This window comes from Pristiophorus japonicus, unplaced genomic scaffold, assembly GCF_044704955.1.
Source record: "Pristiophorus japonicus isolate sPriJap1 unplaced genomic scaffold, sPriJap1.hap1 HAP1_SCAFFOLD_257, whole genome shotgun sequence".
In the NCBI taxonomy this organism is placed as follows: Eukaryota; Metazoa; Chordata; class Chondrichthyes; family Pristiophoridae; genus Pristiophorus; species Pristiophorus japonicus.
The window spans coordinates 66,575-93,794 of NW_027252307.1; positions in this window are offsets into that span (position 1 = coordinate 66,575).

Below are 27,220 nucleotides of genomic sequence, written 5' to 3' on the forward strand. Positions count from 1 at the left end.
GTAGAGGGAGCTTAACTCTGTCTCTAACCCGTGCTGTACCTGCCCTGGGAGTGTTTGATGGGACAGTGTAGAGGGAGCTTTACTCTGTATCGAAACCTGTGCTGTACCTGCCCTGGGAGTGTTTGATGGGACAGTGTAGAGGGAGCTTTACTCTGTATCTAACCCGTGCTGTACCTGCCCTGGGAATGTTTGATGGGACAGTGTAGAGAGAGCTTTACTCTGTATCTAACCCCGTGCTATAACTGCCCTGGGAGTGTTTGATGGGACAGTGTAGAGAGAGCCTTACTCTGTATCTAACCCTGTGCTGTACCTGCACTGGGAGTGTTTGATAGGACAGTGTAGAGGGACATTACTCTGTATCTAACCCGTGCTGCACCTGCCCTGGGAGTGTTTGATGGGACAGTGTAGAGGGAGCTTTACTCTGTATCTAACCCGTGCTGTACCTGCCCTGGGAGAGTTTGATGGAACATTGTAGAGGGAGCTTTACTCTGTATCTAACCCCGTGCTGTACCTGCCCTGGGAGTGTTTGATGGGACAGTGTAGAAGGAGCTTCACTCTGTATCTAAGCCCGTGCTGTACCTGCCCTGGGAGTGTTTGATGGGACAGTGCAGAGGGAGCTTTACTCTGGATCTAACACGTGCTGAACCTTCCCTGGGAGTGTTTGATGGGACAGTGTAGAGGGAGCTTTACTCTGTATCTAACCCGTGCTGTACCTGCCCTGGGAGTGAGTGATGTGACAGTGTAGCGGGAGCTTTACTCTGTATCTAACCCCCTGTACATTCCCTGGGAGTGTTTGTTGGGACAGTGCAGAGGGAGCTTTACTCTGTATCTAACCCGTGCTGTACCTGCCCTGGGAGTATTAGATGGGACAGTGTAGAGGGAGCTTTACTCTGTATCTAACCCATGCTTTACCTGCCCTGGGAGTGTTTGATGGGACAGTGTAGAGGGAGCTTTACTCTGTATCTAACCCCTTGTACCTGCCCTGGGAGTGTTTGATGGGACAGTGTAGTGCGAGCTTTACTCTGTATCTAACCCGTGCTGTACCTGCCCTGGGAGTGTTTGATGAGACAATATAGAGAGAGCTTTACTCTGTATCGAAACCTGTGCTGTACCTGCCCTGGGAGTGTTTGATGGGACAGTGTAGAGGGAGCTTTACTCTGTATCTAACCCGTGCTGCACCTGCCCTGGGAGTGTTTGATGGGACAATGTAGAGAGAGCTTTACTCTGTATCGAAATCTGTGCTGTACCTGCCCTGGGAGTGTTTGATGGGACAGTGTAGAGGGAGCTTTACTCTGTATCTAACCCGTGCTGCACCTGCCCTGGGAGTGTTTGATGGGACAGTGGAGAGGAGCTTTACTCTGTATCTAACCCGTGCTGTACCTGCCCTGGGAGTGTTTGATGGGACAGTGTAGAGAGAGCTTTACTCTGTATCTAACCCCGTGCTGTACCTGCCCTGGGAGTGTTTGATGGGACAGTGTAGAGAGAGCCTTACTCTGTATCTAACCCTGTGCTGCACCTGCACTGGGAGAGTTCGATAGGACAGTGCAGAGGGACATTACTCTGTATCTAACCCGTGCTGCACCTGCCCTGGGAGTGTTTGATGGGACAGTGTAGAGGGAGCTTTACTCTGTATCTAAGCCCGTGCTGTACCTGCCCTGGGAGTGTTTGATGGCACAGTGTAGAGGGAGCTTTACTCTGTATCTAACCCATTCTGTCCCTGCCCTGGGAGTGTTTGATGGGACAGTGTAGAGGGAGCTTTACTCTGTATCTATCCTGTGCTGTCCCTGCCCTGGGAGTGTTTGATGGGACAGTGGAAAGGGAGCTTTACTCTGTATCTAACCCTGTGCTGTACCAGCCCTGGGAGTGTTTGATGGGACAGTGTAGAGGGAGCTTTACTCTGTATCTAACCCGTGCTGCACCTGCCCTGGGAGTGTTTGATGGGACAGTGTAGAAGGAGCTTCACTCTGCATCTCAGCCCGTGCTGTACCTGCCCTGGGAGTGTTTGATGGGACAGTGCAGAGGGAGCTTTACTCTGTATCTAACACGTGCTGCGCCTTCCCTGGGAGTGTTTGATGGAACAGTGTAGAGGGAGCTTTACTCTGTATCTAACCTGTGCTGCAGCTCCCCTGGGAGTGTTTGATGGGACAGTGTAGAGGGAGCTTTACTCTGTATCTAACCCTGTGCTGTACCTGCCCTGGGAGTGTTTGATGGGACAGTGTAGAAGGAGCTTTACTCTGAATCTAACCCCCTGTACCTGCCCTGGGAGTGTTTGATGGGACAGTGTGGAGGGAGCTTTACTCTGTATTTAACCCTGTGCTGTACCTGCCCTGGGAGTGTTTGATGGGACAGTGCAGAGCGACCTTTACTCTGTATCTAACCCCTTGCTGTACCTGCCCTGGGAGTGTTTGATGGGACAGTGCTGAGGGAGCTTTACTCTGCATCTAACCCCGTGCTGGACCTGCCCTGGGAGTGTTTGATGGGACAGTGTAGCGGGAGCTTTACTCTCGATCTAACCCATTTTGTACCTGCCCTGGGAGTGTTTGATGGGACTGTGTTGAGGGAGCTTTACTCTGTATCTAACCCGTGCTGTACCTGCCCTGGGAGTATTAGATGGGACAGTGTAGAGGGAGCTTTACTCTGTATCTAACCCATGCTGTACCTGCCCTGGGAGTGTTTGATGGGACAGTGTCAAGAGAGCTTTACTCTGTATCTAACCTGTGCTGTACCTGCCCTGGGAGTGTTTGATGGGTCAGTGTAGAGGGAGCTTTACTCTGTATCTAACCCGTGCTGTACCTGCCCTGAGAGTGTTTGATGGGACAGTGTAGAGGGAGCTTTACTCTGCATCTAACCCACTTTAGCTGCCCTGGGAGTGTTTGATGGGACAGTGTAGAGGGAGCTTTACTCTGTATCTAACCCCTGCTGCACCTGCCCTGGGAGTGTTTGATGGGACAGTGTAGAGGGAGCTTTACTCTGTATCTAACCCGTGCTGTACCTGCCCTGGGAGTGTTTGATGGGACAGTGTGGAGGGAGCTTCACTCTGTATCTAACCCGTGCTGTACCTGCCCTGGGAGTGTTTGATGGGACAGTGTAGAGGGAGCTTCACTCTGTATCTAACCCGTGCTGTACCTGCCCTGGGAGTGTTTGATAGGACAGTGTAGAAGGAGCTTCACTCTGTATCTAAGCCCGTGCTGTACCTGCCCTGGGGGTGTTTGATGGGACAGTGCAGAGGGAGCTTTACTCTGTATCTAACACGTGCTGTACCTGTCCTGGGAGTGTTTGATGGGACAGTGTAGAGGGAGCTTTACTCTGTATCTAACCCCCTGTACATTCCCTGGGAGTGTTTGATGGTAAAGTGTAGAGGGAGCTTTACTCTGTATCTAACCCATGCTATACCTGCCCTGGGAGTGTTTGATGTGACAGTGTAGAGGGATCATCACTCTGCATCTAACCTCATGCTGTACCTGCCCTGGGAGTGTTTGATGGGACAGTGTAGAGGAAGCTTCACTCTGTATCTAACCCCGTGCTGTACCTGCCCTGGGAGTGTTTGATGGGATAGTGTAGAGGGAGCTTTACTCTGTATCTAACCCGTGATGTACCTGCCCTGGGAGTGTTTGATGTGACAGTGTGGAGGGAGCTTCACTCTGTATCTAACCCGTGTTGTACCTGCCCTGGGAGTGTTTGATGGGACAGTGTAGAGGGAGCTTTACTCTGTATCTAACCCGTGTTGTACCTGCCCTGGCAGTGTTTGATGGGACAGTGTAGAGGGAGCTTTACTCTGTATCTAACCCGTGTTGTACCTGCCCTGGCAGTGTTTGATGTGACAGTGTAGAGGGAGCTTTACTCTGTATCTAACCCGTGATGTACCTGCCCTGGGAGTGTTTGATGTGACAGTGTAGAGGGAGCTTTACTCTGTATCTAACCCGTGCTGTACCTGCCCTGGGAGTGTTTGATGGGAGAGTGTAGATGGAGCTTTACTCTGTATCCAACACGTGCTGCACCTACCCTGGGAGTGTTTGATGGGACAGTGTAGAGGGAGCTTTACTCTGTATTTAACCCGTGCTGTACCTGCCCTGGGAGTGTTTGTTGGGCCAGTATAGAGGAAGCTTCACTCTGTATCTAACCCGTGCTGTATCTGCCCTGGGAGTGTTTGATGGGACAGTGTAGAGTGAGCTTTGCTCTCCATCTAACCCGTGCTGTACCTGACGTGGGAGTGTTTGATGGGACAGTGTAGAGGGAGCTTTACTCTGTATCTAACCGCAGGCTGTACCTGCCCTGGGAATGAGTGATGTGACAGTGTTGCTGGAGCTTTACTCTGTATATAACCCCCTGTACCTTCCCTGGGAGTGTTTGATGGTCAAGTGTAGAGGGAGCTTTACTCTGTATCTAACCCCGTGCTGTACCTGCCCTGGGAATGTTTGATGGGACAGTGTAGAGAGAGCTTTACTCTGTATTTAACCCGTGCTGTACCTGCCCTGGCAGTGTTTGATGGGACAGTGTAGAGAGAGCCTTACTCTGTATCTAACCCTGTGCTGTACCTGCACTGGGAGTGTTTGATAGGACAGTGTAGAGGGACATTACTCTGTATCTAACCCGTGCTGCACCTGCCCTGGGAGTGTTTGATGGGACAGTGTAGAGGGAGCTTTACTCTGTATCTAACCCGTGCTGTACCTGCCCTGGGAGTGAGTGATGTGACAGTGTAGCGGGAGCTTTACTCTGTATCTAACCCCCTGTACATTCCCTGGGAGCGTTTGTTGGGACAGTGCAGAGGGAGCTTTACTCTGTATCTAACCCGTGCTGTACCTGCCCTGGGAGTATTAGATGGGACAGTGTAGAGGGAGCTTTACTCTGTATCTAACCCATGCTGTACCTGCCCTGGGAGTGAGTGATGTGACAGTGTAGCGGGAGCTTTACTCTGTATCTAACCCGTGCTGTACCTGCCCTGGGAGTGTTTGATGGGACAGTGTAGTGCGAGCTTTACTCTGTATCTAACCCGTGCTGTACCTGCCCTGGGAGTGTTTGATGGGACAGTGCACAGGGAGCTTTACTCTGCATCTAACCCGTGCTGTACCTGCCCTGGGAGTGTTTGATGGGACAGTGTAGAGGGAGCTTCACTCTGTATCTAAACCCGTGCTGTACCTGCCCTGGGAGTGTTTGATGGGACAGTGTAGAGGGAGGTTTACTCTGTCTCTAACCCGTGCTGTACCTGCCCTGGGAGTGTTTGATGGGACAATGTAGAGAGAGCTTTACTCTGTATCGAACCCGTGCTGCACCTGCCCTGGGAGTGTTTGATGGGACAGTGGAGAGGAGCTTTACTCTGTATCTAACCCGTGCTGTACCTGCCCTGGGAGTGTTTGATGGGACAGTGTAGAGAGAGCTTTACTCTGTATCTAACCCCGTGCTGTACCTGCCCTGGGAGTGTTTGATGGGACAGTGTAGAGAGGGCCTTACTCTGTATCTAACCCTGTGCTGTACCTGCACTGGGAGAGTTTGATAGGACAGTGTAGAGGGACATTACTCTGTATCTAACCCGTGCTGCACCTGCCCTGGGAGTGTTTGATGGGACAGTGTAGAGGGAGCTTTACTCTGTATCTAAGCCCGTGCTGTACCTGCCCTGGGAGTGTTTGATGGGACAGTGTAGAGGGAGCTTTACTCTGTATCTAACCCATTCTGTCCCTGCCCTGGGAGTGTTTGATGGGACAGTGTAGAAGGAGCTTCACTCTGCATCTAAGCTCGTGCTGTAACTGCCCTGGGAGTGTTTGATGGGACAGTGTAGAGAGAGCTTTACTCTGTATCTAACCCCGTGCTGTACCTGCCCTGGGAGTGTTTGATGGGACAGTGGAGAGAGAGCCTTACTCTGAATCTAACCCTGTGCTGTACCTGCACTGGGAGTGTTTGATAGGACAGTGTAGAGGGAGCTTTACTCTGTATCTAACACGTGCTGCACCTTCCCTGGGAGTGTTTGATGGGACAGTGTAGAGGGAGCTTTACTCTGTATCTCAGCCCGTGCTGTACCTGCCCTGGGAGTGTTTGATGGGACAGTGCAGAGGGAGCTTTACTCTGTATCTAACACGTGCTGCACCTTCCCTGGAAGTGTTTGATGGGACAGTGTAGAGGGAGCTTTACTCTGTATCTAACCTGTGCTGTACCTGCCCTGGGAGTGTTTGATGGGACAATGTAGAGGGAGCTTCACTCTGTATCTAACCCCCTGTACCTGCCGTGGGAGAGTATGATGGGACAGTGTAGAGGGAGTTTTACTCTGTATCGAACCCTGTGCTGTACCTGCCCTGGGAGTGTTTGATGGGACAGTGTAGAGGGAGCTTCACTCTGTATCTAACCCGTGCTGTACCTGCCCTGGGAGTGTTTGATGGGACAGTGTAGAGGGAGCTTCACTCTGTATCGAAACCTGTGCTGGACCTGCCCTGGGAGCGTTTGATGGGACAGTGTAGAGGGAGCTTTACTCTGTATCTAACCCGTGCTGCACCTGCCCTGGGAGTGTTTGATGGGACAGTGTAGAGGGAGCTTTACTCTGTATCTAACCCCGTGCTGTACCTGCCCTGGGAATGTTTGATGGGACAGTGTAGAGAGAGCTTTACTCTGTATCTAACCCCGTGCTGTACCTGCCCTGGCAGTGTTTGATGTGACAGTGTGGAGGGAGCTTCACTCTGTATCTAAGCCCGTGCTGTACCTGCCCTGGGAGTGTTTGATGGGAGAGTGTAGATGGAGCTTTACTCTGTATCCAACACGTGCTGCACCTACCCTGGGAGTGTTTGATGGGACAGTGTAGAGGGAGCTTTACTCTGTATTTAACCCGTGCTGTACCTGCCCTGGGAGTGTTTGTTGGGCCAGTATAGAGGAAGCTTCACTCTGTATCTAACCCGTGCTGTATCTGCCCTGGGAGTGTTTGATGGGACAGTGTAGAGTGAGCTTTGCTCTCCATCTAACCCGTGCTGTACCTGACGTGGGAGTGTTTGATGGGACAGTGTAGAGGGAGCTTTACTCTGTATCTAACCGCAGGCTGTACCTGCCCTGGGAATGAGTGATGTGACAGTGTTGCTGGAGCTTTACTCTGTATATAACCCCCTGTACCTTCCCTGGGAGTGTTTGATGGTCAAGTGTAGAGGGAGCTTTACTCTGTATCTAACCCCGTGCTGTACCTGCCCTGGGAATGTTTGATGGGACAGTGTAGAGAGAGCTTTACTCTGTATTTAACCCGTGCTGTACCTGCCCTGGCAGTGTTTGATGGGACAGTGTAGAGAGAGCCTTACTCTGTATCTAACCCTGTGCTGTACCTGCACTGGGAGTGTTTGATAGGACAGTGTAGAGGGACATTACTCTGTATCTAACCCGTGCTGCACCTGCCCTGGGAGTGTTTGATGGGACAGTGTAGAGGGAGCTTTACTCTGTATCTAACCCGTGCTGTACCTGCCCTGGGAGTGAGTGATGTGACAGTGTAGCGGGAGCTTTACTCTGTATCTAACCCCCTGTACATTCCCTGGGAGCGTTTGTTGGGACAGTGCAGAGGGAGCTTTACTCTGTATCTAACCCGTGCTGTACCTGCCCTGGGAGTATTAGATGGGACAGTGTAGAGGGAGCTTTACTCTGTATCTAACCCATGCTGTACCTGCCCTGGGAGTGAGTGATGTGACAGTGTAGCGGGAGCTTTACTCTGTATCTAACCCGTGCTGTACCTGCCCTGGGAGTGTTTGATGGGACAGTGTAGTGCGAGCTTTACTCTGTATCTAACCCGTGCTGTACCTGCCCTGGGAGTGTTTGATGGGACAGTGCACAGGGAGCTTTACTCTGCATCTAACCCGTGCTGTACCTGCCCTGGGAGTGTTTGATGGGACAGTGTAGAGGGAGCTTCACTCTGTATCTAAACCCGTGCTGTACCTGCCCTGGGAGTGTTTGATGGGACAGTTTGAGGGAGGTTTACTCTGTCTCTAACCCGTGCTGTACCTGCCCTGGGAGTGTTTGATGGGACAATGTAGAGAGAGCTTTACTCTGTATCGAACCCGTGCTGCACCTGCCCTGGGAGTGTTTGATGGGACAGTGGAGAGGAGCTTTACTCTGTATCTAACCCGTGCTGTACCTGCCCTGGGAGTGTTTGATGGGACAGTGTAGAGAGAGCTTTACTCTGTATCTAACCCCGTGCTGTACCTGCCCTGGGAGTGTTTGATGGGACAGTGTAGAGAGGGCCTTACTCTGTATCTAACCCTGTGCTGTACCTGCACTGGGAGAGTTTGATAGGACAGTGTAGAGGGACATTACTCTGTATCTAACCCGTGCTGCACCTGCCCTGGGAGTGTTTGATGGGACAGTGTAGAGGGAGCTTTACTCTGTATCTAAGCCCGTGCTGTACCTGCCCTGGGAGTGTTTGATGGGACAGTGTAGAGGGAGCTTTACTCTGTATCTAACCCATTCTGTCCCTGCCCTGGGAGTGTTTGATGGGACAGTGTAGAAGGAGCTTCACTCTGCATCTAAGCTCGTGCTGTAACTGCCCTGGGAGTGTTTGATGGGACAGTGTAGAGAGAGCTTTACTCTGTATCTAACCCCGTGCTGTACCTGCCCTGGGAGTGTTTGATGGGACAGTGGAGAGAGAGCCTTACTCTGAATCTAACCCTGTGCTGTACCTGCACTGGGAGTGTTTGATAGGACAGTGTAGAGGGAGCTTTACTCTGTATCTAACACGTGCTGCACCTTCCCTGGGAGTGTTTGATGGGACAGTGTAGAGGGAGCTTTACTCTGTATCTCAGCCCGTGCTGTACCTGCCCTGGGAGTGTTTGATGGGACAGTGCAGAGGGAGCTTTACTCTGTATCTAACACGTGCTGCACCTTCCCTGGAAGTGTTTGATGGGACAGTGTAGAGGGAGCTTTACTCTGTATCTAACCTGTGCTGTACCTGCCCTGGGAGTGTTTGATGGGACAATGTAGAGGGAGCTTCACTCTGTATCTAACCCCCTGTACCTGCCGTGGGAGAGTATGATGGGACAGTGTAGAGGGAGTTTTACTCTGTATCGAACCCTGTGCTGTACCTGCCCTGGGAGTGTTTGATGGGACAGTGTAGAGGGAGCTTCACTCTGTATCTAACCCGTGCTGTACCTGCCCTGGGAGTGTTTGATGGGACAGTGTAGAGGGAGCTTCACTCTGTATCGAAACCTGTGCTGGACCTGCCCTGGGAGTGTTTGATGGGACAGTGTAGAGGGAGCTTTACTCTGTATCTAACCCGTGCTGCACCTGCCCTGGGAGTGTTTGATGGGACAGTGTAGAGGGAGCTTTACTCTGTATCTAACCCCGTGCTGTACCTGCCCTGGGAATGTTTGATGGGACAGTGTAGAGAGAGCTTTACTCTGTATCTAACCCCGTGCTGTACCTGCCCTGGCAGTGTTTGATGGGACAGTGTAGAGAGAGCCTTACTCTGTATCTAACCCTGTGCTGTACCTGCACTGGGAGTGTTTGATAGGACAGTGTAGAGGGACATTACTCTGTATCTAACCCTGTGCTATACCAGCCCTGGGAGTGTTTGATGGGACAGTGTAGAGGGAGCTTTACTCTGTATCTAACCCGTGCTGCACCTGCCCTGGGAGTGTTTGATGGGACAGTGTAGAGGGAGCTTTACTCTGTATCTAAGCCCGTGCTGTACCTGCCCTGGGAGTGTTTGATGGGACAGTGCAGAGGGAGCTTTACTCTGTATCTAACACGTGCTGCACCTTCCCTGGGAGTGTTTGATGGGACAGTGTAGAGGGAGCTTTACTCTGTATCTAACCCGTGCTGTACCTGCCCTGGGAGTGAGTGATGTGACAGTGTAGCGGGAGCTTTACTCTGTATCTAACCCCCTGTACATTCCCTGGGAGCGTTTGTTGGGACAGTGCAGAGGGAGCTTTACTCTGTATCTAACCCGTGCTGTACCTGCCCTGGGAGTATTAGATGGGACAGTGTAGAGGGAGCTTTACTCTGTATCTAACCCATGCTGTACCTGCCCTGGGAGTGAGTGATGTGACAGTGTAGCGGGAGCTTTACTCTGTATCTAACCCGTGCTGTACCTGCCCTGGGAGTGTTTGATGGGACAGTGTAGTGCGAGCTTTACTCTGTATCTAACCCGTGCTGTACCTGCCCTGGGAGTGTTTGATGGGACAGTGCACAGGGAGCTTTACTCTGCATCTAACCCGTGCTGTACCTGCCCTGGGAGTGTTTGATGGGACAGTGTAGAGGGAGCCTTACTCTGTATCTAAGCCTGTGCTGTACCCGCCCTGGGAGTGTTTGATGGGACAGTGTAGAGGGAGCTTCACTCTGTATCTAAACCCGTGCTGTACCTGCCCTGGGAGTGTTTGATGGGACAGTGTAGAGGGAGGTTTACTCTGTCTCTAACCCGTGCTGTACCTGCCCTGGGAGTGTTTGATGGGACAATGTAGAGAGAGCTTTACTCTGTATCGAACCCGTGCTGCACCTGCCCTGGGAGTGTTTGATGGGAAAGTGGAGAGGAGCTTTACTCTGTATCTAACCCGTGCTGTACCTGCCCTGGGAGTGTTTGATGGGACAGTGTAGAGAGAGCTTTACTCTGTATCTAACCCCGTGCTGTACCTGCCCTGGGAGTGTTTGATGGGACAGTGGAGAGAGAGCCTTACTCTGAATCTAACCCTGTGCTGTACCTGCACTGGGAGTGTTTGATAGGACAGTGTAGAGGGACATTACTCTGTATCTCAGCCCGTGCTGTACCTGCCCTGGGAGTGTTTGATGGGACAGTGCAGAGGGAGCTTTACTCTGTATCTAACACGTGCTGCACCTTCCCTGGGAGTGTTTGATGGGACAGTGTAGAGGGAGCTTTACTCTGTATCTAACCTGTGCTGTACCTGCCCTGGGAGTGTTTGATGGGACAGTGTAGAGGGAGCTTTACTCTGTATCTAACCTGTGCTGTACCTGCCCTGGGAGTATTTGATGGGACAGTGTCGAGGGAGCTTTACTCTGTATCTAACCCGAACTGTACCTGCCGTGGGAGAGTATGATGGGACAGTGTAGAGGGAGTTTTACTCTGTATCGAACCCTGTGCTGTACCTTCCCTGGGAGTGTTTGATGGGACAGTGTAGAAGGAGCTTCACTCTGTATCTAACCCCGTGCTGTACCTGCCCTGGGAGTGTTTGATGGGACAGTGTAGAGGGAGCTTTACTCTGTATCTAACCCGTGCTGCACCTGCCCTGGGAGTGTTTGATGGGACAGTGTAGAGGGAGCTTTACTCTGTATCTAACCCGTGCTGCACCTGCCCTAGGAGTGTTTGATGGGACAGTGTAGAGAAAGCTTTACTCTGTATCTAACCCCGTGCTGTACCTGCCCTGGGAGTGTTTGATGGGACAGTGTAGAGAGAGCCTTACTCTGTATCTAACCCTGTGCTGTACCTGCACTGGGAGAGTTTGATAGGACAGTGTAGAGGGACATTACTCTGTATCTAACCCGTGCTGCACCTGCCCTGGGAGTGTTTGATGGGACAGTGTAGAGGGAGCTTTACTCTGTATCTAAGCCCGTGCTGTACCTGCCCTGGGAGTGTTTGATGGGACAGTGTAGAGGGAGCTTTACTCTGTATCTAACCCATTCTGTCCCTGCCCTGGGAGTGTTTGATGGTACAGTGTAGAGGGAGCTTTACTCTGTATCTAACCCGTGCTGTACCTGCCCTGGGAGAGTTTGATGGGACAATGTAGAGGGAGCTTCACTCTATATCTAACCCCGTGCTGTACCTGCCCTGGGAGTGCTTGATGGGACAGTGTAGAGGGAGCTTTATTCTGTATCGAACCCTGTGCTGCACCTGCCCTGGGAGTGTTTGATGGGACAGTGGAGAGGAGCTTTACTCTGTATCTAACCCGTGCTGTACCTGCCCTGGGAATGTTTAATGGGACAGTGTAGAGAGAGCTTTACTCTGTATCTAACCCCGTGCTGTACCTGCCCTGGGAGTGTTTGATGGGACAGTGTAGAGAGAGCCTTACTCTGTATCTAACCCTGTGCTGTACCTGCACTGGGAGTGTTTGATAGGACAGTGTAGAGGGACATTACTCTGTATCTAACCCGTGCTGCACCTGCCCTGGGAGTGTTTGATGGGACAGTGTAGAGGGAGCTTTACTCTGTATCTAAGCCCGTGCTGTACCTGCCCTGGGAGTGTTTGATGGGACAGTGTAGAGGGAGCTTTACTCTGTATCTAACCCATTCTGTACCTGCCCTGGGAGTGTTTGATGGGACAGTGTAGAGGGAGCTTTACTCTGTATCTATCCCGTGCTGTACCTGCCCTGGGAGTGTTTGATAGGACAGTGTAGAGGGACATTACTCTGTATCTAACCCGTGCTGCACCTGCCCTGGGAGTGTTTGATGGGACAGTGTAGAGGGAGCTTTACTCTGTATCTAACCCGTGCTGTACCTGCCCTGGGAGAGTTTGATGGAACATTGTAGAGGGAGCTTTACTCTGTATCTAACCCCGTACTGTACCTGCCCTGGGAGTGTTTGATGGGACAGTGTAGAAGGAGCTTTACTCTGTATCTAACCCGTGCTGTACCTGCCCTGGGAGTGAGTGATGTGACAGTGTAGCGGGAGCTTTACTCTGTATCTAACCCCCTGTACATTCCCTGGGAGTGTTTGTTGGGACAGTGCAGAGGGAGCTTTACTCTGTATCTAACCCGTGCTGTACCTGCCCTGGGAGTATTAGATGGGACAGTATGGAGGGAGCTTTACTCTGTATCTAACCCATGCTGTACCTGCCCTGGGAGTGAGTGATGTGACAGTGTAGCGGGAGCTTTACTCTGTATCTAACCCCCTGTACATTCCCTGGGAGTGTTTGTTGGGACACTGCAGAGGGAGCTTTACTCTGTATCTAACCCGTGCTGTACCTGCCCTGGGAGTGTTTGATGGGACAGTGTAGAGGGAGCTTTACTCTGTATCTAACCCCCTGTACCTGCCCTGTGAGTGTTTGATGGGATAGTGTAGTGCGAGCTTTACTCTGTATCTAACCCGTGCTGTACCTGCCCTGGGAGTGTTTGATGGGACAGTGCAGAGGGAGCTTTACTCTGCATCTAACCCGTGCTGTACCTGCCCTGGGAGTGTTTGTTGGGACAGTGTAGAGGGAGCCTTACTCTGTATCTAAGCCTGTGCTGTACCCGCCCTGGGAGTGTTTGATGGGACAGTGTAGAGGGAGCTTCACTCTGTATCTAAACCCGTGCTGTACCTGCCCTGGGAGTGTTTGATGGGACAGTGTAGAGGGAGCTTTACTCTGTCTCTAACCCGTGCTGTACCTGCCCTGGGAGTGTTTGATGGGACAATGTAGAGAGAGCTTTACTCTGTATCGAAACCTGTGCTGTACCTGCCCTGGGAGTGTTTGATGGGACAGTGTAGAGGGAGCTTTACTCTGTATCTAACCCGTGCTGCACCTGCCCTGGGAGTGTTTGATGGGACAGTGGAGAGGAGCTTTCCTCTGTATCTAACCCGTGCTGTACCTGCCCTGGGAGTGTTTGATGGGACAGTGTAGAGAGAGCTTTACTCTGTATCTAACCCCGTGCTGTACCTGCCCTGGGAGTGTTTGATGGGACAGTGTAGAGAGAGCCTTACTCTGTATCTAACCCTGTGCTGTACCTGCACTGGGAGAGTTTGATAGGACAGTGTAGAGGGACATTACTCTGTATCTAACCCATGCTGCACCTGCCCTGGGAGTGTTTGATGGGACAGTGTAGAGGGAGCTTTCCTCTGTATATAAGCCCGTGCTGTACCTGCCCTGGGAGTGTTTGATGGGACAGTGTAGAGGGAGTTTTACTCTGTATCTAACCCATTCTGTCCCTGCCCTGGGAGTGTTTGATGGGACAGTGTAGAGAGAGCTTTACTCTGTATCGAACCCCGTGCTGTACCTGCCCTGGGAGTGTTTGATGGGACAGTGTATAGAGAGCCTTACTCTGAATCTAACCCTGTGCTGTACCTGCACTGGGAGTGTTTGATAGGACAGTGTAGAGGGACATTACTCTGTATCTCAGCCCGTGCTGTACCTGCCCTGGGAGTGTTTGATGGGACAGTGTAGAGGGAGCTTTACTCTGTATCTAACCTGTGCTGTACCTGCCCTGGGAGTGTTTGATGGGACAATGTAGAGGGAGCTTCACTCTGTATCTAACCCCCTGTACCTGCCCTGGCAGTGTTTGATGGGACAGTGTACAGGGAGCTTTACTCTGTATCTAACCCGTGCTGTACCTGCCCTGGGAGTATTTGATGGGACAGTGTCGAGGGAGCTTTAATCTGTATCTAACCCGTGCTGTACCTGCCGTGGGAGAGTATGATGGGACAGTGTAGAGGGAGCTTTACTCTGTATCGAACCCTGTGCTGTACCTGCCCTGGGAGTGTTTGATGGGACAGTGTAGAAGGAGCTTCACTCTGTATCTAATCCCGTGCTGTACCTGCCCTGGGAGTGTTTGATGGGACAGTGTAGAGGGAGCTTCACTCTGTATCTAAACCCGTGCTGTACCTGCCCTGGGAGTGTTTGATGGGACAGTGTAGAGGGAGCTTTACTCTGTCTCTAACCCGTGCTGTACCTGCCCTGGGAGTGTTTGATGGGACAATGTAGAGAGAGCTTTACTCTGTATCTAACCCCGTGCTGTACCTGCCCTGCGAGTGCTTGATGGGACAGTGGAGAGGAGCTTTACTCTGTATCTAACCCGTGCTGTACCTGCCCTGGGAGTGTTTGATGGGACAGTGTAGAGAGAGCTTTACTCTGTATCTAACCCCGTGCTGTACCTGCCCTGGGAGTGTTTGATGGGACAGTGTAGAGAGAGCCTTACTCTGTATCTAACCCTGTGCTGTACCTGCACTGGGAGTGTTTGATAGGACAGTGTAGAGGGACATTACTCTGTATATAACCCGTGCTGCACCTGCCCTGGGAGTGTTTGATGGGACAGTGGAGAGGAGCTTTCCTCTGTATCTAACCCGTGCTGTACCTGCCCTGGGAGTGTTTGATGGGACAGTGTAGAGAGAGCTTTACTCTGTATCTAACCCCGTGCTGTACCTGCCCTGGGAGTGTTTGATGGGACAGTGTAGAGAGAGCCTTACTCTGTATCTAACCCTGTGCTGTACCTGCACTGGGAGAGTTTGATAGGACAGTGTAGAGGGACATTACTCTGTATCTAACCCATGCTGCACCTGCCCTGGGAGTGTTTGATGGGACAGTGTAGAGGGAGCTTTCCTCTGTATATAAGCCCGTGCTGTACCTGCCCTGGGAGTGTTTGATGGGACAGTGTAGAGGGAGTTTTACTCTGTATCTAACCCATTCTGTCCCTGCCTTGGGAGTGTTTGATGGGACAGTGTAGAGAGAGCTTTACTCTGTATCGAACCCCGTGCTGTACCTGCCCTGGGAGTGTTTGATGGGACAGTGTATAGAGAGCCTTACTCTGAATCTAACCCTGTGCTGTACCTGCACTGGGAGTGTTTGATAGGACAGTGTAGAGGGACATTACTCTGTATCTCAGCCCGTGCTGTACCTGCCCTGGGAGTGTTTGATGGGACAGTGTAGAGGGAGCTTTACTCTGTATCTAACCTGTGCTGTACCTGCCCTGGGAGTGTTTGATGGGACAATGTAGAGGGAGCTTCACTCTGTATCTAACCCCCTGTACCTGCCCTGGCAGTGTTTGATGGGACAGTGTACAGGGAGCTTTACTCTGTATCTAACCCGTGCTGTACCTGCCCTGGGAGTATTTGATGGGACAGTGTCGAGGGAGCTTTAATCTGTATCTAACCCGTGCTGTACCTGCCGTGGGAGAGTATGATGGGACAGTGTAGAGGGAGCTTTACTCTGTATCGAACCCTGTGCTGTACCTGCCCTGGGAGTGTTTGATGGGACAGTGTAGAAGGAGCTTCACTCTGTATCTAATCCCGTGCTGTACCTGCCCTGGGAGTGTTTGATGGGACAGTGTAGAGGGAGCTTCACTCTGTATCTAAACCCGTGCTGTACCTGCCCTGGGAGTGTTTGATGGGACAGTGTAGAGGGAGCTTTACTCTGTCTCTAACCCGTGCTGTACCTGCCCTGGGAGTGTTTGATGGGACAATGTAGAGAGAGCTTTACTCTGTATCTAACCCCGTGCTGTACCTGCCCTGGGAGTGCTTGATGGGACAGTGGAGAGGAGCTTTACTCTGTATCTAACCCGTGCTGTACCTGCCCTGGGAGTGTTTGATGGGACAGTGTAGAGAGAGCTTTACTCTGTATCTAACCCCGTGCTGTACCTGCCCTGGGAGTGTTTGATGGGACAGTGTAGAGAGAGCCTTACTCTGTATCTAACCCTGTGCTGTACCTGCACTGGGAGTGTTTGATAGGACAGTGTAGAGGGACATTACTCTGTATATAACCCGTGCTGCACCTGCCCTGGGAGTGTTTGATGGGACAGTGTAGAGGGAGCTTTACTCTGTATCTAAGCCCGTGCTGTACCTGCCCTGGGAGTGTTTGATGGGACAGTGTAGAGGGAGCTTTACTCTGTATCTAACCCATTCTGTCCCTGCCCTGGGAGTGTTTGATGGTACAGTGTAGAGGGAGCTTTACTCTGTATCTAACCCGTGCTGTACCTGCCCTGGGAGAGTTTGATGGGACAATGTAGAGGGAGCTTCACTCTGTATCTATCCCGTGCTGTACCTGCCCTGGGAGTGTTTGATAGGACAGTGTAGAGGGACATTACTCTGTATCTAACCCGTGCTGCACCTGCCCTGGGAGTGTTTGATGGGACAGTGTAGAGGGAGCTTTACTCTGTATCTAACCCGTGCTGTACCTGCCCTGGGAGAGTTTGATGGAACATTGTAGAGGGAGCTTTACTCTGTATCTAACCCCGTGCTGTACCTGCCCTGGGAGTGTTTGATGGGACAGTGTAGAAGGAGCTTTACTCTGTATCTAACCCGTGCTGTACCTGCCCTGGGAGTGAGTGATGTGACAGTGTAGCGGGAGCTTTACTCTGTATCTAACCCCCTGTACATTCCCTGGGAGTGTTTGTTGGGACAGTGCAGAGGGAGCTTTACTCTGTATCTAACCCGTGCTGTACCTGCCCTGGGAGTATTAGATGGGACAGTATGGAGGGAGCTTTACTCTGTATCTAACCCATGCTGTACCTGCCCTGGGAGTGAGTGATGTGACAGTGTAGCGGGAGCTTTACTCTGTATCTAACCCCCTGTACATTCCCTGGGAGTGTTAGTTGGGACAGTGCAGAGGGAGCTTTACTCTGTATCTAACCCGTGCTGTACCTGCCCTGCGAGTGTTTGATGGGACAGTGTAGAGGGAGCTTTACTCTGTATCTAACCCCCTGTACCTGCCCTGTGAGTGTTTGATGGGATAGTGTAGTGCGAGCTTTACTCTGTATCTAACCCGTGCTGTACCTGCCCTGGGAGTGTTTGATGGGACAGTGCAGAGGGAGCTTTACTCTGCATCTAACCCGTGCTGTACCTTCCCTGGGAGTGTTTGTTGGGACAGTGTAGAGGGAGCCTTACTCTGTATCTAAGCCTGTGCTGTACCCGCCCTGGGAGTGTTTGATGGGACAGTGTAGAGGGAGCTTCACTCTGTATCTAAACCCGTGCTGTACCTGCCCTGGGAGTGTTTGATGGGACAGTGTAGAGGGAGCTTTACTCTGTCTCTAACCCGTGCTGTACCTGCCCTGGGAGTGTTTGATGGGACAATGTAGAGAGAGCTTTACTCTGTATCGAAACCTGTGCTGTACCTGCCCTGGGAGTGTTTGATGGGACAGTGTAGAGGGAGCTTTACTCTGTATCTAACCCGTGCTGCACCTGCCCTGGGAGTGTTTGATGGGACAGTGGAGAGGAGCTTTCCTCTGTATCTAACCCGTGCTGTACCTGCCCTGGGAGTGTTTGATGGGACAGTGTAGAGAGAGCTTTACTCTGTATCTAACCCCGTGCTGTACCTGCCCTGGGAGTGTTTGATGGGACAGTGTAGAGAGAGCCTTACTCTGTATCTAACCCTGTGCTGTACCTGCACTGGGAGAGTTTGATAGGACAGTGTAGAGGGACATTACTCTGTATCTAACCCATGCTGCACCTGCCCTGGGAGTGTTTGATGGGACAGTGTAGAGGGAGCTTTCCTCTGTATATAAGCCCGTGCTGTACCTGCCCTGGGAGTGTTTGATGGGACAGTGTAGAGGGAGTTTTACTCTGTATCTAACCCATTCTGTCCCTGCCCTGGGAGTGTTTGATGGGACAGTGTAGAGAGAGCTTTACTCTGTATCGAACCCCGTGCTGTACCTGCCCTGGGAGTGTTTGATGGGACAGTGTATAGAGAGCCTTACTCTGAATCTAACCCTGTGCTGTACCTGCACTGGGAGTGTTTGATAGGACAGTGTAGAGGGACATTACTCTGTATCTCAGCCCGTGCTGTACCTGCCCTGGGAGTGTTTGATGGGACAGTGTAGAGGGAGCTTTACTCTGTATCTAACCTGTGCTGTACCTGCCCTGGGAGTGTTTGATGGGACAATGTAGAGGGAGCTTCACTCTGTATCTAACCCCCTGTACCTGCCCTGGCAGTGTTTGATGGGACAGTGTACAGGGAGCTTTACTCTGTATCTAACCCGTGCTGTACCTGCCCTGGGAGTATTTGATGGGACAGTGTCGAGGGAGCTTTAATCTGTATCTAACCCGTGCTGTACCTGCCGTGGGAGAGTATGATGGGACAGTGTAGAGGGAGCTTTACTCTGTATCGAACCCTGTGCTGTACCTGCCCTGGGAGTGTTTGATGGGACAGTGTAGAAGGAGCTTCACACTGTATCTAATCCCGTGCTGTACCTGCCCTGGGAGTGTTTGATGGGACAATGTAGAGAGAGCTTTACTCTGTATCTAACCCTGTGCTGTACCTGCCCTGGGAGTGCTTGATGGGACAGTGGAGAGGAGCTTTACTCTGTATCTAACCCGTGCTGTACCTGCCCTGGGAGTGTTTGATGGGACAGTGTAGAGAGAGCTTTACTCTGTATCTAACCCCGTGCTGTACCTGCCCTGGGAGTGTTTGATGGGACAGTGTAGAGAGAGCTTTACTCTGTATCTAACCCTGTGCTGTACCTGCACTGGGAGTGTTTGATAGGACAGTGTAGAGGGACATTACTCTGTATATAACCCGTGCTGCACCTGCCCTGGGAGTGTTTGATGGGACAGTGTAGAGGGAGCTTTACTCTGTATCTAAGCCCGTGCTGTACCTGCCCTGGGAGTGTTTGATGGGACAGCGTAGAGGGAGCTTTACTCTGTTTCTAACCCGTGCTGTACCTGCCCTGGGAGTGTTTGATGGGACAATGTAGAGAGAGCTTTACTCTGTATCGAAACCTGTGCTGTACCTGCCCTGGGAGTGTTTGATGGGACAGTGTAGAGGGAGCTTTACTCTGTATCTCAGCCCGTGCTGCACCTGCCCTGGGAGTGTTTGATGGGACAGTGGAGAGGAGCTTTCCTCTGTATCTAACCCGTGCTGTACCTGCCCTGGGAGTGTTTGATGGGACAGTGTAGAGAGAGCTTTACTCTGTATCTAACCCCGTGCTGTACCTGCCCTGGGAGTGTTTGATGGGACAGTGTAGAGAGAGCCTTACTCTGTATCTAACCCTGTGCTGTACCTGCACTGGGAGAGTTTGATAGGACAGTGTAGAGGGACATTACTCTGTATCTAACCCATGCTGCACCTGCCCTGGGAGTGTTTGATGGGACAGTGTAGAGGGAGTTTTACTCTGTATCTAACCCATTCTGTCCCTGCCCTGGGAGTGTTTGATGGGACAGTGTAGAAGGAGCTTCACTCTGCATCTAAGCTCGTGCTGTAACTGCCCTGGGAGTGTTTGATGGGACAGTGTAGAGAGAGCTTTACTCTGTATCGAACCCCGTGCTGTACCTGCCCTGGGAGTGTTGATGGGACAGTGTATAGAGAGCCTTACTCTGAATCTAACCCTGTGCTGTACCTGCACTGGGAGTGTTTGATAGGACAGTGCAGAGGGACATTACTCTGTATCTGAGCCCGTGCTGTACCTGCCCTGGGAGTGTTTGATGGGACAGTGTAGAGGGAGCTTTACTCTGTATCTAACCTGTGCTGTACCTGCCCTGGGAGTGTTTGATAGGACAATGTAGAGGGAGCTTCACTCTGTATCTAACCCCCTGTACCTGCCCTGGCAGTGTTTGATGGGACAGTGTAGAGAGAGCTTTACTCTGTATCGAAACCTGTGCTGTACCTGCCGTGGGAGAGTATGATGGGACAGTGTAGAGGGAGCTTTACTCTGTATCGAACCCGTGCTGTACCTGCCCTGGGAGTGTTTGATGGGGCAGTGTAGAAGGAGCTTCACTCTGTATCTAAGCCCGTGCTGTACCTGCCCTGGGAGTGTTTGATGGGACAGTGTAGAGGGAGCTTTACTCTGTCTCTAACCCGTGCTGCACCTGCCCTGGGAGTGTTTGATGGGACAGTGTAGAGAGAGCTTTACTCTGTATCGAAACCTGTGCTGTACCTGCCCTGGGAGTGTTTGATGGGACAGTGTAGAGAGAGCTTTACTCTGTATCGAACCCCGTGCTGTACCTGCCCTGGGAGTGTTTGATGGGACAGTGTAGAGAGAGCTTTACTCTGTATCTAACCCCGTGCTGTACCTGCCCTGGGAGTGTTTGATGGGACAGTGTAGAGAGAGCCTTACTCTGTATCTAACCCTGTGCTGTACCTGCACTGGGAGTGTTTGATAGGACAGTGTAGAGGGACATTACTCTGTATCTAACCCGTGCTGCACCTGCCCTGGGAGTGTTTGATGGGACAGTGTAGAGGGAGCTTTACTCTGTATCTAAGCCCGTGCTGTACCTGCCCTGGGAGTGTTTGATGGGACAGTGTAGAGGGAGCTTTACTCTGTATCTAACCCATTCTGTACCTGCCCTGGGAGTGTTTGATGGGACAGTGTAGAGGGAGCTTTACTCTGTATCTATCCCGTGCTGTACCTGCCCTGGGAGTGTTTGATGGGACAGTGTAGAGGGAGCTTTACTCTGTATCTAACCCCGTGCTGTACCTGCCCTGGGAGTGTTTGATGGGACAGTGTAGAGGGAGCTTTACTCTGTATCTAACCCTGTGCTGTAACTGCCCTGGGAGTGTTTGATGGGACAGTGTAGAGAGAGCTTTACTCTGTATCTAACCCCGTGCTGTACCTGCCCTGGGAGTGTTTGATGGGATAGTGTAGAGAGAGCCTTACTCTGTATCTAACCCTGTGCTGTAACTGCCCTGGGAGTGTTTGATGGGACAGTGTAGAGGGAGCTTTACTCTGTATCTAACCCGTGCTGTACCTGCCCTGGGAGAGTTTGATGGAACATTGTAGAGGGAGCTTTACTCTGTATCTAACCCCGTGCTGTACCTGCCCTGGGAGTGTTTGATGGGACAGTGTAGAAGGAGCTTTACTCTGTATCTAACACGTGCTGCAACTTCCCTGGGAGTGTTTGATGGGACAGTGTAGAGGGAGCTTTACTCTGTATCTAACCCGTGCTGTACCTGCCCTGGGAGTGAGTGATGTGACAGTGTAGCGGGAGCTTTACTCTGTATCTAACCCCCTGTACATTCCCTGGGAGTGTTTGTTGGGACAGTGCAGAGGGAGCTTTACTCTCTATCTAACCCGTGCTGTACCTGCCCTGGGAGTATTAGATGGGACAGTGTGGAGGGAGCTTTACTCTGTATCTAACCCATGCTGTACCTGCCCTGGGAGTGAGTGATGTGACAGTGTAGCGGGAGCTTTACTCTGTATCTAACCCCCTGTACATTCCCTGGGAGTGTTTGTTGGGACAGTGCAGAGGGAGCTTTACTCTGTATCTAACCCGTGCTGTACCTGCCCTGGGAGTGTTTGATGGGACAGTGTAGAGGGAGCTTTACTCTGTATCTAACCCCCTGTACCTGCCCTGTGAGTGTTTGATGGGACAGTGTAGTGCGAGCTTTACTCTGTATCTAACCCGTGCTGTACCTGCCCTGGGAGTGTTTGATGGGACAGTGCAGAGGGAGCTTTACTCTGCATGTAACCCGTGCTGTACCTGCCCTGGGAGTGTTTGATGGGACAGTGTAGAGGGAGCCTTACTCTGTATCTAAGCCTGTGCTGTACCCGCCCTGGGAGTGTTTGATGGGACAGTGTAGAGGGAGCTTCACTCTGTATCTAACCCGTGCTGCACCTGCCCTGGGAGTGCCATTGTACAGCAAAATTCTAAAAGGACAGAGGGTGTTAAAAAAACAAGCCTAAAGGCTTTGTGTCTTAATGCAAGGAGTATCCGCAATAAGGTGGATGAATTAACTGTGCAAATAGATGTCAACAAATATGATGTGATTGGGATTACGGAGACGTGGCTCCAGGATGAGCAGGGCTGGGAACTCAACATCCAGGGGTATTCAACATTCAGGAAGGATAGAATAAAAGGAAAAGGAGGTGGGGTAGCATTGCTGGTTAAGGAGGAGATTAAGGCAATAGTTAGGAAGGACATTAGCTTGGATGATGTGGAATCTATATGGGTAGAGCTGCAGAACACCAAAGGGCAAAAAACGTTAGTGGGAGTTGTGTACAGACCTCCAAACAGTAGTAGTGATGTTGGGGAGGGCATCAAACAGGAAATTAGGGGTGCGTGCAATAAAGGTGCAGCAGTTATAATGGGTGACTTTAATATGCACATAGATTGGGCTAACCAAACTGGAAGCAATACGGTGGAGGAGGATTTTCTGGAGTGCATAAGGGATGGTTTTTTAGACCAATATGTCGAGGAACCAACTAGGGGGGAGGCCATCTTAGACTGGGTGTTATGTAATGAGAAAGGATTAATTTGCAATCTCGTTGTGCGAGGCCCCTTGGGGAAGAGTGACCATAATATGGTGGAATTCTGCATTAGGATGGAGAATGAAACAGTTAATTCAGAGACCATGGTCCAGAACTTAAAGAAGGCTAACTTTGAAGGTATGAGGCGTGAATTGGCTGAGATGGATTGGCGAATGATACTTAAGGGGTTGACTGTGGATGGGCAATGGCAGACATTTAGAGACCGCATGGATGAACTACAACAATTGTACATTCCTGTCTGGCATAGAAATAAAAAAGGGAAGGTGGCTCAACCGTGGCTATCAAGGGAAATCAGGGATAGTATTAAAGCCAAGGAAGTGGCATACAAATTGGCCAGAAATAGCAGCGAACCTGGGGACTGGGAGAAATTTAGAACTCAGCAGAGGAGGACAAAGGGTTTGATTAGGGCAGGGAAAATGGAGTATGAGAAGAAGCTTGCAGGGAACATTAAGACGGATTGCAAAAGTTTCTATAGATATGTAAAGAGAAAAAGGTTAGTAAAGACAAACGTAGGTCCCCTGCAGTCAGAATCAGGGGAAGTCATAACGGGGAACAAAGAAATGGCGGACCAATTGAACAAGTACTTTGGTTCGGTATTCACAAAGGAGGACACGAACAACCTTCCGGTTATAAAAGGGGTCGGGGGGTCTAGTAAGGAGGAGGAACTGAGGGAAATCCTTATTAGCCGGGAAATTGTGTTGGGGAAATTGATGGGATTGAAGGCCGATAAATCCCCAGGGCCTGATGGACTGCATCCCAGAGTACTTAAGGAGGTGGCCTTGGAAATAGTGGATGCGTTGACAGTCATTTTCCAACATTCCATTGACTCTGGATCAGTTCCTATGGAGTGGAGGGTAGCCAATGTAACCCCACTTTTTAAAAAAGGAGGGAGAGAGAAAACAGGGAATTATAGACCGGTCAGCCTGACATCGGTAGTGGGTAAAATGATGGAATCAATTATTAAGGATGTCATAGCAGTGCATTTGGAAAGAGGTGACATGATCGGTCCAAGTCAGCATGGATTTGTGAAAGGGAAATCATGCTTGACAAATCTTCTGGAATTTTTTGAGGATGTTTCCAGTAGAGTGGATAAGGGAGAACCAGTTGATGTGGTATATTTGGACTTTCAGAAGGCGTTCGACAAGGTCCCACACAAGAGATTGATGTGCAAAGTTAGAGCACATGGGATTGGGGGTAGTGTACTGACATGGATTGAGAACTGGTTGTCAGACAGGAAGCAAAGAGTAGGAGTAAATGGGTACTTTTCAGAATGGCAGGCTGTGACTAGTGGGGTACCGCAAGGTTCTGTGCTGGGGCCCCAGCTGTTTACACTGTACATTAATGATTTATATGAGGGGATTAAATGTAGTATCTCCAAATTTGCGGATGACACTAAGTTGGGTGGCAGTGTGAGCTGCGAGGAGGATGCTGTGAGGCTGCAGAGCGACTTGGATAGGTTGGGTGAGTGGGCAAATGCATGGCAGATGAAGTATAATGTGGATAAATGTGAGGTTATCCACTTTGGTGGTAAAAACAGAGAGACAGACTATTATCTGAATGGTGACAGATTAGGAAAAGGGGAGGTGCAAAGAGACCTGGGTGTCATGGTACATCAGTCATTGAAGGTTGGCATGCAGGTGCAGCAGGCGGTTAAGAAAGCAAATGGCATGTTGGCCTTCATAGCAAGGGGATTTGAGTACAGGGGCAGGGAGGTGTTGCTACAGTTGTACAGGGCATTGGTGAGGCCACACCTGGAGTATTGTGTACAGTTTTGGTCTCCTAACCTGAGGAAGGACATTCTTGCTATTGAGGGAGTGCAGCGAAGGTTCACCAGACTGATTCCCGGGATGGCGGGACTGACCTATCAAGAAAGACTGGATCAACTGGGCTTGTATTCACTGGAGTTCAGAAGAATGAGAGGGGACCTCATAGAAACATTTAAAATTCTGACGGGGTTAGACAGGTTAGATGCAGGAAGAATGTTCCCAATGTTGGGGAAGTCCAGAACCAGGGGTCACAGTCTAAGGATAAGGGGTAAGCCATTTAGGACCGAGATGCGGAGGAACTTCTTCACCCAGAGAGTGGTGAACCTGTGGAATTCTCTACCACAGAAAGTTGTTGAGGCCAATTCACTAAATATATTCAAAAAGGAGTTAGATGAGGTCCTTACTGCTAGGGGGATCAAGGGGTATGGCGAGAAAGCAGGAATGGGGTACTGAAGTTGAATGTTCAGCCATGAACTCATTGAATGGCGGTGCAGGCTAGAAGGGCCGAATGGCCTACTCCTGCACCTATTTTCTATGTTTCTATGTTTCTATGTTTGATGGGACAGTGGAGAGGAGCTTTACTCTGTATCTAACCCGTGCTGTACCTGCCCTGGGAGTGTTTGATGGGACAATGTAGAGGGAGCTTTACTCTGTATCTAACCCGTGCTGTACCTGCCCTGGGAGTGTTTGATGGGACAGTGTAGAAGGAGCTTCACTCTGCATCTAAGCTCGTGCTGTACCTGCCCTGGGAGTGTTTGATGGGACAGTGTAGAGAGAGCTTTACTCTGTATCGAACCCCGTGCTGTACCTGCCCTGGGAGTGTTTGATGGGACAGTGTAGAGAGAGCCTTACTCTGAATCTAACCCTGTGCTGTACCTGCACTGGGAGTGTTTGATGGGACAGTGTAGAAGGAGCTTTACTCTGTATCTAACCCCCTGTACCTACCCTGGGAGTATTTGATGCGACAGTGTCGAGGGAGCTTTACTCTGTATCTAACCCGTGCTGTACCTGCCGTGGGAGAGTATGATGGGACAGTGTGGAGGGAGCTTTACTCTGTATCAAACCCTGTGCTGTACCTGCCCTGGGAGTGTTTGATGGGACAGTGTAGAAAGAGCTTCACTCTGTATCTAACCCGTGCTGTACCTGCCCTGGGAGTGTTTGATGGGACAGTGTAGAGGGAGCTTTACACTGTCTCCAACCCGTGCTGTACCTGCCCTGGGAGTGTTTGATGGGACAATGTAGAGAGAGCTTTACTCTGTATCGAAACCTGTGCTGTACCTGCCCTGGGAGTGTTTGAAGGGACAGTGTAGAGGGAGCTTTACTCTGTATCTAACCCGTGCTGCACCTGCCCTGGGAGTGTTTGATGGGACAGTGTAGAGAGTGCTTTACTCTGTATCTAACCCCGTGCTGTACCTGCCCTGGGAGTGTTTGATGGGACAGTGTAGAGAGAGCCTTACTCTGTATCTAACCCTGTGCTGTACCTGCACTGGGAGAGTTTGATAGGACAGTGTAGAGGGACATTACTCTGTATCTAGCCCGTGCTGCACCTGCACTGGGAGTGTTTGATGGGACAGTGTAGAGAGAGCCTTACTCTGAATCTAACCTTGTGCTGTACCTGCACTGGGAGTGTTTGATAGGGCAGTGTAGAGGGACATTACTCTGTATCTCAGCCCGTGCTGTACCTGCCCTGGGAGTGTTTGATGGGACAGTGTAGAGGGAGCTTTACTCTGTATCTAACACGCGCTGCACCTTCCCTGGGAGTGTTTGATGGGACAGTGTAGAGGGAGCTTTACTCTGTATCTAACCTGTGCTGCAGCTGATCTGGGAGTATTTGATGGGACAGTGTAGAGGGAGCTTTACTCTATATCTAACCCTGTGCTGTACCTGCCCTGGGAGTGTTTGATGGGACAATGTAGAGGGAGCTTCACTCTGTATCTAACCCCCTGTACCTGCCCTGGCAGTGTTTGATGGGACAGTGTAGAAGGAGCTTCACTCTGTATCTAACCCGTGCTGTGCCTGCCCTGGGAGTGTTTGATGGGACAGTGTAGAGGGAGCTTTACTCTGTATCTAACCCCGTGCTGTACCTGCCCTGGGAGTGTTTGATGGGACAGTGTAGAGGGAGCTTTACTCTGTATCTAACCCGTGCTGTACCTGCCCTGGGAGTATTTGATGGGACAGTGTCGAGGGAGCTTTACTCTGTATCTAACCCGTGCTGTACCTGCCGTGGGAGAGTATGATGGGACAGTGTAGAGGGAGATTGATTCTGTATCTAAGCCCGTGCTGTACCTGCCCTGGGAGTGTTTGATGGGGACAGTGTAGAGGGAGCTTTACTCTGTATCTAACCCCGTGCTGTAACTGCCCTGGGAGTGTTTGATGGGACAGTGTAGAGGGAGCTTTGCTCTGTATCTAACCCGTGCTGTACCTGCCCTGGGAGTGTTTGATGGGACAGTGTAGAGGGAGCTTTACTCTGTTTCTAACCCTGTGCTGTACCTGCACTGGGAGTATTTGATGGGACAGTGTAGAGGGAGCTTTACTCTGTATCTAACCCCCTGTACCTACCCTGGGAGTGTTTGATGGGACAGTGCAGAGCGAGCTTTACTCTGTATCTAACCCCTTGCTGTACCTGCCCTGCGAGTGTTTGATAGGGCAGTGTAGAGGGAGCTTCACTCTGTA